The 11,862-nt window shown below is 46.7% G+C and overlaps 1 long non-coding RNA gene across 1 annotated transcript; it reads right to left on the reverse strand.

Annotated features, from left to right (window-relative positions):
- Nucleotides 1-3,121: 3,121 nt before the first annotated feature.
- Nucleotides 3,122-5,241, reverse strand: LOC308474744. Its single transcript, XR_013984917.1, has 3 exons — nt 5,103-5,241; nt 3,475-3,579; nt 3,122-3,204 (listed from the first exon to the last, which is right to left on the reverse strand). It is a non-coding gene; the product is annotated as an uncharacterized lncRNA (long non-coding RNA).
- Between the last annotated feature and the right edge of the window lie 6,621 nt (nt 5,242-11,862).

Genomic DNA, 11,862 nt, shown 5'->3' on the forward strand with positions numbered 1-11,862 from the left:
TTGAATCCTGACAAGACAGAAGTACTGTTTTGGGGGAATGGGGTGGGTGGGTGTGGGGAACTCCCTGGTCCTGAATGGGGCAACTGTGCCCCTGAAGGAGCAGGTGTGCAGCCTGGTAGTCATTTTGGACTCACAGCTGTCCATGGAGGTGCAGGTCAATTCTGTGTCCAGGGCAGCTGTCTACCAGCTCCATCTGGTACACAAGCTAAGATCCTACCTGCCCGCACACTGTCTTGCCAGAGTGGTGAATTCTCTGGTTATCTCCCGTTTGGACTACTGCAATGCGCTCTACGTTGGGATACCTTAAAAGGTGAACTGGAAACTGCAACTAATCCAGAATGTGGCAGCTAGACTGGTGACTGGGGGTGGCCACCGAGACCATATAACACTGGTCTTGAAAGACCTACATTGGCTCCCAGTACATTTCCGAGCACAATTTAAAGTGTTGGTGCTGACCTTTAAAGCCCTAAACTGCCTTGGTCCATTATACCTGAAGGAGTGTCTCCACCCCCATCTCTCAGCCCGGACACTGAGGTCCAACTCCAAGGGTCTTCTGGCGGTTCCCTCACTGTGAGAAGTGAGGTTACAGGGAACCTGGCAGAGGCCTTCTTGGTAGTGGCGCCCACCTTGTGCAACACCCTCCCATCAGATGTCAAGGAAATAAACAAATATCCGACTTTTAGAAGACATCTGAAGGCAGCCCTGTTTAGAGAAGTTTTTAACATTTGAAGCTTTATTCTGCTTTTAATGTTCTGTTGAAAGCCACCTAGAGTGGCTGGGGAAACCCAGCCAGATGGGCAGGGTAGAAATTTATTATTATTATTATTATTATTATTATTATTATTATTATTATTATTCATCATCATCATCATCTAGGTTCCATTCAGGCAAACAACAGCCATTCTTTGAATTCATGACACATTCCAGTCATGTCAAACACTTGAGGATGCAAAGCATTGACAGTGAGGTGAAGCCTGGGGAGAGTCCTGAGGGCCAGATGGAAGGGTCTGGAGGCCACATTTAGCCCCACCCCTGAGGTTCCGTACCTCTGCCCTAGAAACATGAGAACTATTACTTTTTTAGATGAAAGTGGAGATTTCCTTTTCTTTCCATTCATTTATTAAACTTGCCAGTCTTGTCGCCCAAAGGTCTCCAAGTGACTTACATTAAGTGTGGGTACACACACACACACACACACACACACACACACACACACACACTACCATAAGGGGAAAAAAGAGGGAATCATAATGCATTAATATATCATCTAACATAATGCATATGAAAAATCAAAAACAGCATACCTGCCATATAAATAATAAGAAACAACATTAGGATTCTTAGAATGCAGAGTCTTACACCTTACATGAAACCATTTTTAGGAATTTAGTGTGAAAAGGTATTGTGCTGCAGTGGCGCAAAGGGAAGAATGAGCAAGGCCTTTGGGTAATGCAGCTCTGGTACTGAGGCTGTTGCACAGCCTTGAATTCCAGCAGAAATCAGGCATGGCTGTCTCAGCTGCCCCGCCTGCAGCTTCTAGCTTCTACTTCACACATCTGGCCCTTGTCCTTCTCACCAACAGCCAGGTGAGGGAGGAGGAGCACCCATTTGTTCCCTGCTGCAGAGCCACTTCCTTCGTTACCTTAATGACCCATACTTGGGGGCCATTATGGCCCTTGCTGGATCCAGGAAGGGACTCAAACATACAGCCTGAGATAGGAGCTAAAGGAAGCAACGCCCCTCCTGTATCTGCACCTCTGGAGCAAGAAGGAACGAGAAAGTATCTTCAGCCTCATCTGAAATTCAGACTCCACATTTGAGCTTCCAGAAGCAGGCTTTCCAGCAATCTGGGTTTATCAAAATCTAATTCACCGCTATTTGTTGATGCAATGATTGCTAAACACTTGCTGTCTGCTGATTGACAAAGCTGGCACAATGAACGCCTGCCATTGACATCTGCAATTGCATGATTGCATGTTTTCATTCAGCCCTAGATATATAAAGACTATAATCTTTCTGTTCCGGTTTATTGTTGCACTACATACAGTATGACACTGACAAGCTACAGTATGTAAACTCAGGACTGCAGAAAGGGAAAAAAAAGATATGCAGACTGAAATAAGAAATTAACTAAAGCTATAGTTGTGTGGATGCTGGCTGTGCTGGATACATGCAACTGATATTTGAACATCCTTATGGATATAATAGTATCTATTTGCTCCAAATGCTGAGCTGCAGTCAATGTGAGAGAGTTTAATGTGGCAATCATGGTTCTCTGCATTTTATCCTCACAACAACCCTTTGAGGTAGGTGAGACTGGGTGCTTGGCCCAAGGTCACCCAGCAAGGCTCAGTGGTTTGGACTCATTTAATCATTGGCAGTGGGCACAAATGAAAGAGATTGGCAGACACATTTAAATGCCCGGGGGGGGGGGGTCTTCTCTCTCCTCTGCTTCCACATCCTTAGCCCTAGCATTACTGTTGGCAAGGGTACATTGTGGGTGCGCACACAAGTGTAACTAATCCCACATCACAGTCTTGTGACCATGCCACCCTGCTGTCTTGAGACTATGACACTCTATTCATTCCAACAGAAATGCTGCCGGAGGTAGTGGCTTCCGGGGAGGCATTGTAGCAGGTCAGCAGCATCTGTTGGGATGCTGTCGAAAGATGTAATTAAGTGGTGATTATAGATAGACTATCAAATTATCTCTGAAGAACAGAGGTAACATTGGGATAAACTTCCAAATGCTCTGGAAGGGTTGCACTCTGCTGTGGGATCGAGAAATCTTCAAGGAGGGGTGAGTGACAGCATGTGGGAGAAATTGCAATTTTGTCCAAGCGCCACTTAAGAGCTCTGGAGATTCTTTCAGCATGAAAACATACATAATTACAACGTAACAAAAGTCATAAAAAATACACAACCAAATTGAACAATTTCCACATACAAAAAAATGAATATCAGTAACAGCAACAACACCCCTGAGCAATACCCCAGCCCAAGAGTCTGCTGAGCAACCTCATCTTCTGCAGCGGGAGCCAGTCAGGGTCCTGCCCTTTCAGGTCAGGTGGAAAAGGCAAGGCAGTGAGCAGGTCATCCTAGCATACACTAAAACTTTATTCCCTTAATCATCCTCCTTGCCAGCTGTTTGCTTTCTGGAACTAGGTTTTTTCTGCAGTCATCCCTGGTTTCACACTGTACTGCCTAAGAAAAACATTCAGAAAATTTAGTTGCTTTATAATAGAGCTGCAAGACTATTCAGTGGTCAAGACCTTTTGCTTTGATACTGTGCAACCTTCATTTGTTGCCATTTTGTGCCCAGGCTCTGCTGAAATGGCTGATTTTGACTGTTAAGGCCCTAAAAATTATGGGCCTGGGCTGAGATATCTTAAGGACCATCTCCACCCATGTATACTTTAATGAGTTTTACTATCGTATTTCTCCAGAAAGGATTATCACTCTGGTCTGTCTTACCTGGATAGAGTTTTGGACTTGAAGAAATGAGTGTTAATAGCATTGGGATGCTGCGATGATGTGTTTCCATGGGAACTAATGGTTGAACTATCTTCATTAAATCAGCTGAATAGGGCAAAAACAGACCTCTCAGCACACCTCGAGATTTGTTTTATTTATAATTGCAATTTATATCCTGTCCTTCTTCCCAGAGCCATCCACAACAGAGGAATAACCCATTAATAATGCTATGGGTTAGTGGGGGGAGAGGGATCCCACAGATTCCTGGGTGCCAGATTTCCCTCTCTAGATTCTTGGGTGCTAGGGGTTAATCAGAGCTGACAGCCTGAGCTTGGATTTTTTTGCCAGACAGAAGGGCAGAGGGAGATGGTGGTCTTGCAAAAGCCATCTGCAAGACAAAAGCCCCTACTGGACATGGTGTTGCACAGGGAAAAAAACCCCTGTCCTTTTACACAGAGATTTTTTTTGCAAGGTGTTTTGAGAACAAGGAGGATGTGCAGCAGGACTCTATGCATACTGGCTGGGAGAGGCTATGCCAAGAGGCACAACTGGCTGCTGCTCCTGGACCCAAGCTTGTGGAAGCTATGAGAGGAGTTGTGGTGAACTATGGCACCCCATGCAAGGGATTTCTACAGGTGAGGTGCCACCACTGAGAAGACCCTGCCTCAGGTGACCATGTCGTGAGCTTGCTTCAATGGCAGGACCACAACAAGAGCCTCTACTATCAATTTTAATACACAGGCAGACTGATAGCAGGATGCACACTTTTGGATATTTGGGTTCCAAGTTGTTTGGAACTTCATATGTTAAAGTCAGGGCCTTGAATTTGCCCACTCAATTACAGACAACCAATGGAACCCCTTTAATGGTGATCTTATGTGATTATGCTCACTGGTGCATTCATGGTTCTGGTAGCCACATTTTGCACAGTCTTCAAAGGAAGCCCCAAGAAGAGTACATTTCTAGCTTGGAAGTTGCCAAACCATGGGTTACTGCGGCCTTGGTAATATGGCACCCTGTGTGAGGCCAAAATTTGATGCCTCCCAACCTAATAATAATAATAATAATAATAATAATAATGATAAAATAATTTATTTATACCCCGCCCTCCCCAGCCAAGAAGGGTCTCAGGGCGGCTAACACCAAATATAAAAACAATTGATTGAAATACAGCTTAAAAAACAAGATTAAAATACAACATTAAAACATTAAAATGCAGTGGAAACTCAATCAAAAACTTTTTTGGGGATAAAAACGTCAAGTTTTCACCAAGCTAACTATCTGGACCGGTCCAACATGGGCCAGAAAAAAGCCAGGGAAGTCCCCAAATAGGAGTTCTAACACAGAAGGAGAAAGGAAAAAGGAAAAATCCCTCCTGTCTCCTTCCCGGAGCGGGGCATGCGCTAACTAGGCTTTGGGAAGGAGGCAGGAAGATGCCCTCTCGGCTCGGCACCCTGAGCAGGGGAACCAGTCATGTTGCCTTAAATCCGCCTCTGACAGCGTTCTGGCTGTTGTATTCCAGAAACAGTCACAGCTGACGAATCAGCCATAACTGGTTTTAGAAACGCTTTATGTTTTTAAATATTTTTTACTTAAAAAAAAATTATTTATTTTATTACATTTCATACCTGCCCTTCCCCACAAGGTCTCAGGGTGGGTTACAACGATAAATAAGACCACTGAAACAGTTGCAACCATTAAATGGAAAATGTTTAAAATATTGCATTGTTTTGCTGCTTAGCTTTTTGCTGCCATGGGCTCCCTAGGGAGGCATGCTGGGGTGGGAAACAAGCAGATAAATACTAGCTAAAAAGGGTACTCCTTGTCACAGACACCACCTAGGCAATGCTGTGTCACAAAGGTGTGTGTGTTATTCTGAGGCTCTCTTTGTTTGCTGTGCTGTTGGACAGAGCAATCCGTGGAGGTTGGGCCAGGAAGGGGATTGTCTATGGTGAAGGAGCCAACACTTCCCCAGCCCTGACAGGCCTAGTGTGATGGCTCTCTGTCCCCCTTTAGATTCCTATTCCCCCCCCCCCTGTTTAGAATTCCCCTCCTTTTCCTTCCAATCAGGACCAGCCCTGTTGTTGTTTAGTCGTTTAGTCGTGTCCGACTCTTCGTGACCCCATGGACCAGAGCACGCCAGGCACTTCTGTCTTCCACTGCCTCCCGCAGTTTGGTCAAACTCATGCTGGTAGCTTCAAGAACACTATCCAACCATCTTGTCCTCTGTCGTCCCTTCTCCTTGTGCCCTCCATCTTTCCCAACATCAGGGTCTTTTCCAGGGAGTCTTCTCTTCTCATGAGGTGGCCAAAGTATTGGAGCCTCAGCTTCAGGATTTGTCCTTCCAGTGAGCACTCAGGGTTAATTTCCTTAAGAATGGATGCGTTTGATCAGGACCAGCCCTACTATTAGGCAAAAGGAGTCAGCAGATTCTGAGAGGTGGGAGCGGACAGAGCTGTGTGAGCCACTACCTGTTCTGCCCTGAGTTCCCTGAGCTAGTCTGTGGTCCCCAAGCACAGCGGAGGACACATAGTCCCATTGCCACATGAGATTCAACCACCATTCTGGTGGACTTTTGTACAGTGGTACCTTGGGTTAAGTACTTAATTCGTTCTGGAGGTCTGTTCTTAACCTGAAACTGTTCTTAACCTGAAGCACCACTTCAGCTAATGGGGCCTCCTGCTGCCGCTGTGCCACGGGAGCACAATTTCTGTTCTCATCCTGAAGCAAAGTTCTTAATCCGAGGTAAAATTTCTGGGTTAGCGGAGTCTGTAACCTGAAGCGTATGTAACCTGAAGCGTATGTAACCCGAGGTACCACTGTACATGGATTCAGGAAGCGGCTATCGTGTCCTTTGCTTTGGGCAGGACAATGGCTTGGGCGAGTTCTGCTGCCAACCATAGGAGAAATACCACTGTGCCTGTCTGGAAAAGGAATAATAATAATAATAATAATAATAATAATCATTTATTTATACCCCGCCCATCTGGCTGGGCTTCCCCAGCCACTCTGGGCGGCTTCCAACAAAATACAGTAATGCATCAAACATTAAAAGCTTCCCTAAAGAGGGCTGCCTTCAGATGTCTTCTAAAAGTCTGGTTGTTGTTGTTCTCTTTGACATCTGGTGGGAGGGAGTTCCACAGGGCGGGTGCCACTACCAAGAAGGCCCTCTGCCTGGTTCCCTGTAACTTGGCTTCTTGCAGTGAGGGAACCGCCAGAAGGCCCTCGGCGCTGGACCTCAGTGTCTGGGCTGAACGATAGGGGTGGAGACGCTCCTTCAGGTATGCTGGACCGAGGCCATTTAGGGCTTTAAAGGTCAGCCCCAACACTTTGAATTGTGCTCAGAAATGTACTGGGAGCTATGGATGCTATGGATTTGGAATCACCCCATATCTCTCCCCCCCCTTTAGCTCTTGAGCTTCTGCTGGGGCATCTGTAACTAGGGGCTTTCCTATCACCAACAAAGGGAGGACCTTCACAATGAAGGTCATAGAATCATAGAATTGGAAGGGACCATGTGGGTCATCTAGTTCCAGTTCCTGTAATGCAGGAATCTCCCCCCCCCCCCAATGTGGGACTTGAACTCTGAGACTCTCATGTCCTACCAACTGAACTATCTCAGAGAAAGGCCTGTAGTACCACACAGCCCTTGGGATGTCCTTCCCAGGGATCCCTGGTCTGCACCCTTTTATGTGCTTAATCTGTTATAACCTACCTGGGGTTTATTGTATTAGAGAAACAGCAAATTAGTGAATGTATGTGAATGAATGAATGAATGAATGAATCAGTCAATCAATTTATTTCGGTCACTGACCAGAGTGTGAATAAATCTGCCAGGAAATGGCAAGCAGCATTTTTGTTTAGACTTTGGGCACAGGGAAGCAATCTTTTGGCAGAAAACTGAATAAAGATGAGACTGGGGATGTTGGTTGCCACATCTCTTTTGCAAAGTGGCATAAAGTCGGGATTTGGCCGTCGGAAACAGTGTCTGGGTGGAAATCGCCAAAATGTCCGGGGAAATCCGAACGTATGGCAACCCTTGTTGGCAGTGCCGTTTTGGGCAATTTTCCTTAAAAATAACTCAAAAACTTTTTTTTTTGAGATTTCGCTGAAAAAACTTGACAGCTTTGGTCAAAAAACGCCCCCTTTGTGTCCGGGTTTTCACTTTTTGAAATATGGCAACCCTACATTTGCAAAGAGATTGGGGTGGGATTATATGCCTTTGTGATTATTTACATCATGCAGTTTATGTGGGCCTGAGGATCCAGTCTTGAAGATTTGCTGGGGAAAACGTTGGGCAAGGAAGGCCCATCCACCTTTCTCACTCTCCAAATCTTGTTCGCTTCCCAGCACAGAGCTGGTATCCAGGGCCCCCAGACTGGTGCGTGATTTGCCAAAATGTAGATCACCCCTTGGAATATATAGGCCAGGCTCCCTGTAAGGATTAAATGAAAAACGACACTAATAAAAAAATTGTGCTTTTTGAGCAATACTCGCTTAAAACAGAAGAGGGCATTAGTTAGCTATCATGAATGGATCTTTTTTTAAAAACCAAGAAAAAACCCCAGATCACAGCTCTTAGAAGCAGTTAAATCTTTTTTAGAAAAATCTGGTGTTAAATATAAATCATCATTAGCTATCAAGCCGAGTGAAAAGTATAAATAATTAAAAGTGAGCAGTTCTTGTAGATCGTAAATGTCGAAAGCATGCCCCTTCCATTTTAAGTTCATCCTCATGGTTACGTAAAGGACAATTTAAAAATTGCTTATGATGAAATGAGTTAGCACAAACCGCTGCCTGATCGCTGGCTTTGCCATGCTCTTACTAGTCACCTTCACATCATAACAGTTGTTGGCGTCTGTCTGTCTCGGGAGACAGTGGAGGACTGAGCCTTTGGGGGTGACGTCAAACTGTTGGAGACTTACAGCACCTGCTGTGGCTGTAGAGATCGATACAGGAGAGACATGTTTTGTTGTAGCCAGAGCAGATGAAGGCATCCATCCAGTTATGCTGCTGCAGATGCACCATGGCGTTTATTTTCTCTGTGCTCTTCCCAGCAGTTATTCCCTCTCTGGTCACTGCTATGGATGTACAAACTATCTATCTCCAGGCACCACATTTGCAGACATATTTGCAATGCACATCCTTGGGATTCTTGCCATCTTCCATTCTGTGGACGCGGCAAAGCCAGTGTAGATGTCACTGAGAAAGCAGTGTGAACATGGGTTTGGGAGAGCACATCTTTGAGACTGTCCTGATGCCCCAAATCTCCCTGATGTAGCACATGTAGAAGGCATTGAGGGGTTGCTCCTGGTGGTTGTAAGTTGCCAGTGACTCATTTCAATAAAGCAGCAAGCCTGGTCGACCTTCATCTTGGGATTGGTCCTTAGCATCACATTCTCCCACACCTTTTTTTTTGCAGAGGTGGGCCACTGCGGTAGCTGCCTTGTCAATATGCTTGTCCAGCTCACCATTGATGGGGAGATTGCTGGTGATGGTGGGACCCACTTCAGCCATGTGGTCAGCAATGCCGATGCATGGAGTGCTGGATACGTCCTGACCAAGGATGCTGGGTCTTCATCAGGCCGGTGGAAGGCAGAAATTGCTGCAGGATTGGGCAAAATGGTTGATGTGTTTATTGGCGGCTCTGTTGCAGACGGAAGGGAATTCCTCCCTGCGAATCTCATGCCATGAATACGTGGTTATCTTGGATGCCCTCCTTGCTGGAAAAAGGTGTAGTTCTTCTCTCTGAGGCAGTCATTTGAAGTGAGCCTGGTCCCTTGTAGAGTTAACGCTCCTGTACAGTTAGTGCGCAGTTAATACACATGCAAAGAACATCACTTCTCCCAAAGAACCCTGGGAACAATGGTTTGTTAAGCACACTGGGGGAGGAACGGGGGGGGCGGAGTGCAGTGCCCCCATCACCATTGGGGAGGGAGGTATCATTGTGACCACCCCCTGGACATGTGCTGCACACTCCCACTGCACCGGGCACACGCCCCCGCGGGCACTGCGCCACACCCCCGGGGCGCACGCCAGCCACACCCCCACCCCACCTGCTCTCTGCCCCTCGGTGCCGGAGCATGCAGCTTCGCCACTGGTTAAGCCTGCTGGCAATTGCAGCTCTGTGGGGGTAAACTGCAGTTCTCAGAATTGTTTGGTAGATGCCCTGTGCTTTAAATATATGGTGTGGGTTGTTTGAAGGAAAATTAGGACCACATCAGGATCAGTGCTCAATAAACAGGTCATCCGGAAGCAGCCATGGTCTCATTCCAGCCCGGAAGGATACCAAGTACAGTGGTACCTCTGGTTATGTACTGAATTCGTTCCGGAGGTCCGTTCTTAACCTGAAACTGTTCTTAACCTGAAGCACCACTTTAGCTAATGGGGCCTCCTGCTGCTGCCGCGCCACCGGAGCACGATTTCTGTTCTCATCCTGAAGCAAAGTTCTTAACCCGAGGTACTATTTCTGGGTTAGCGGAGTCTGTAACCTGAAGCGTCTGTAACCTGAAGCGTATGTAACCCGAGGTACCACTGTATTGAAAGCCACTGAGATCTGGAAGAATCCTCAGAGATCCACCCAGGGGTGCTGCTAGACTCCTAAAGGATGCAGCGACCAGGGCCCTGACCCTCGGACGTTTTTAGAAGATTCTGACTGTATTACAGAACGCTTAATTGCACTCTTCCCTAAGCAACGTACATATCTGAATACAATAAAAACATCAGCATCACCCAGAAGCGCCTGGAGCTGCGCTGCTATTGCACATTTGACTCCCTAGCTCCCCAACGGTGCATTGGAGACTGTAGGCTTCTGTGAGCTTGTAAAAGCAAGCCGGTCGTTTCCTCGGCACGCTTTCTGCCAAAACACCGTTTGCCGCATTTGGGGGGCTTTGTCAGATCCCAGAGGCTGGGGTTCCTCGCAATTGCATTCCGTTTTCATAGGGCACGAGGCGCTCATTTGGAGGAGAAGCGCATCCTGGTGGCCGCGTGCGCCTTCCCCAATGGCTCCCGGAGAGAGCCTTCTAACGATCCCCCGAGCTCCTCAATTGGGTTTCAATAGCTCTGCATGCAAAACTGCCTGGCGCTGATGGGGGAAGGACGTGCACGGCTGAACGAGCCGGCGCCATCGAACCCGGAGTGTTGACAGTGCCATTAAGCGGTTGGGATGCAGAACTGCTTTAGGAAAAAATTGCCTTTGCTCTTTGTCTCATTTGTGAGGCTCCGGTTTACCATATTATTATGGAAGCTGCTGCCTTCCTGGTACGTGGAGGTGTTAGCCCGGCTCTGTAATTATGGGACTGTCAGAGTTTCCATTAAAATCCCTTCTTTTTAAAAGGATGCGTAACTCAGCTTAAATCAACAACTCAACACGGGCTTTGCGCAGAAGATGCGCGCTGCCCACTGTAGCAGGCAGATGGCGCCGTCGCACCTACGGTTGCAAGAAGGAGCTGGATCGATTCGCACTCGTGCTATTGGGATATGCCATGTGAAGAGCCAAACATCTTTCTATTATTATTTTTAACTTGATTGCTTCTCGGTAATGAGCCCTGAAAGCACGCGAGCTTTGCGCAAATATATTTCACTCCCTACTGCGAATGCACCAACAGCCCCACTGAATCAGACAAAAGGGCTATTTAGTTCAGCATCCTGTTTTCTACAGTGACCTGTCCAGATAATAATGAGAATTCATTTTGCTTTGGTGACACCCTTCCTCTCGGTCAGGAGCCCAGAGCCGGCCCACCCATGAGGCAAGGTGAGGTGACCGGCTCAGGCGGCAAGATCCACACAGGCAGCAGAACCCAATGTAGATCTTTATTCCTCCCATCGTTCCTGATGTTCCTGAATTTCACCCACCCCTTCTTCCCTGGCAGGGAGGGGGGTGCGCCATTTTGTGGTTCTCCTCAGGTGCCCAAATGTCTTAGGAAGGTCCTGGTGCTGCACAACACCATTACAATACAGTTAGACCCAAACATTAGGTTAAAATCTACCTACATGCAGCAGAGCCTAACTTCAAAACTGACATTACCCTCTTACAATGGCTGGGTGAACAACTATGTATTTAGAGTTGATTGTGAAATGCCGCCAGTGAGGGGAACGATGTACTTCCTTAAGGAGGGAATTCCACAACTGAGGGGCCACTGCCGAGAAGGCCCCGCCTCAGATGTCTCTGAGAAGCTCAGATTGTGTCTTTTATAGGCAAAGCCCATCACAGCATGACTTTCCAAACAATATTTGCATAGAGGCAACCCAATTGCTGCTGGCATTATTTTCACAGGCATTGTGGACATCTGTTTCTTTTTTCTTTTTTAAATAATTTTTATTAACAGGCCAATCAAATCACATTATCCAAATCACATTAGTTCCAAATTATACAGCCAGATTTTTAAA

Source organism: Podarcis pityusensis (assembly GCF_964106645.2).
Source record: "Podarcis pityusensis genome assembly, chromosome: 3".
Lineage (NCBI taxonomy): Eukaryota > Metazoa > Chordata > Lepidosauria > Squamata > Lacertidae > Podarcis > Podarcis pityusensis.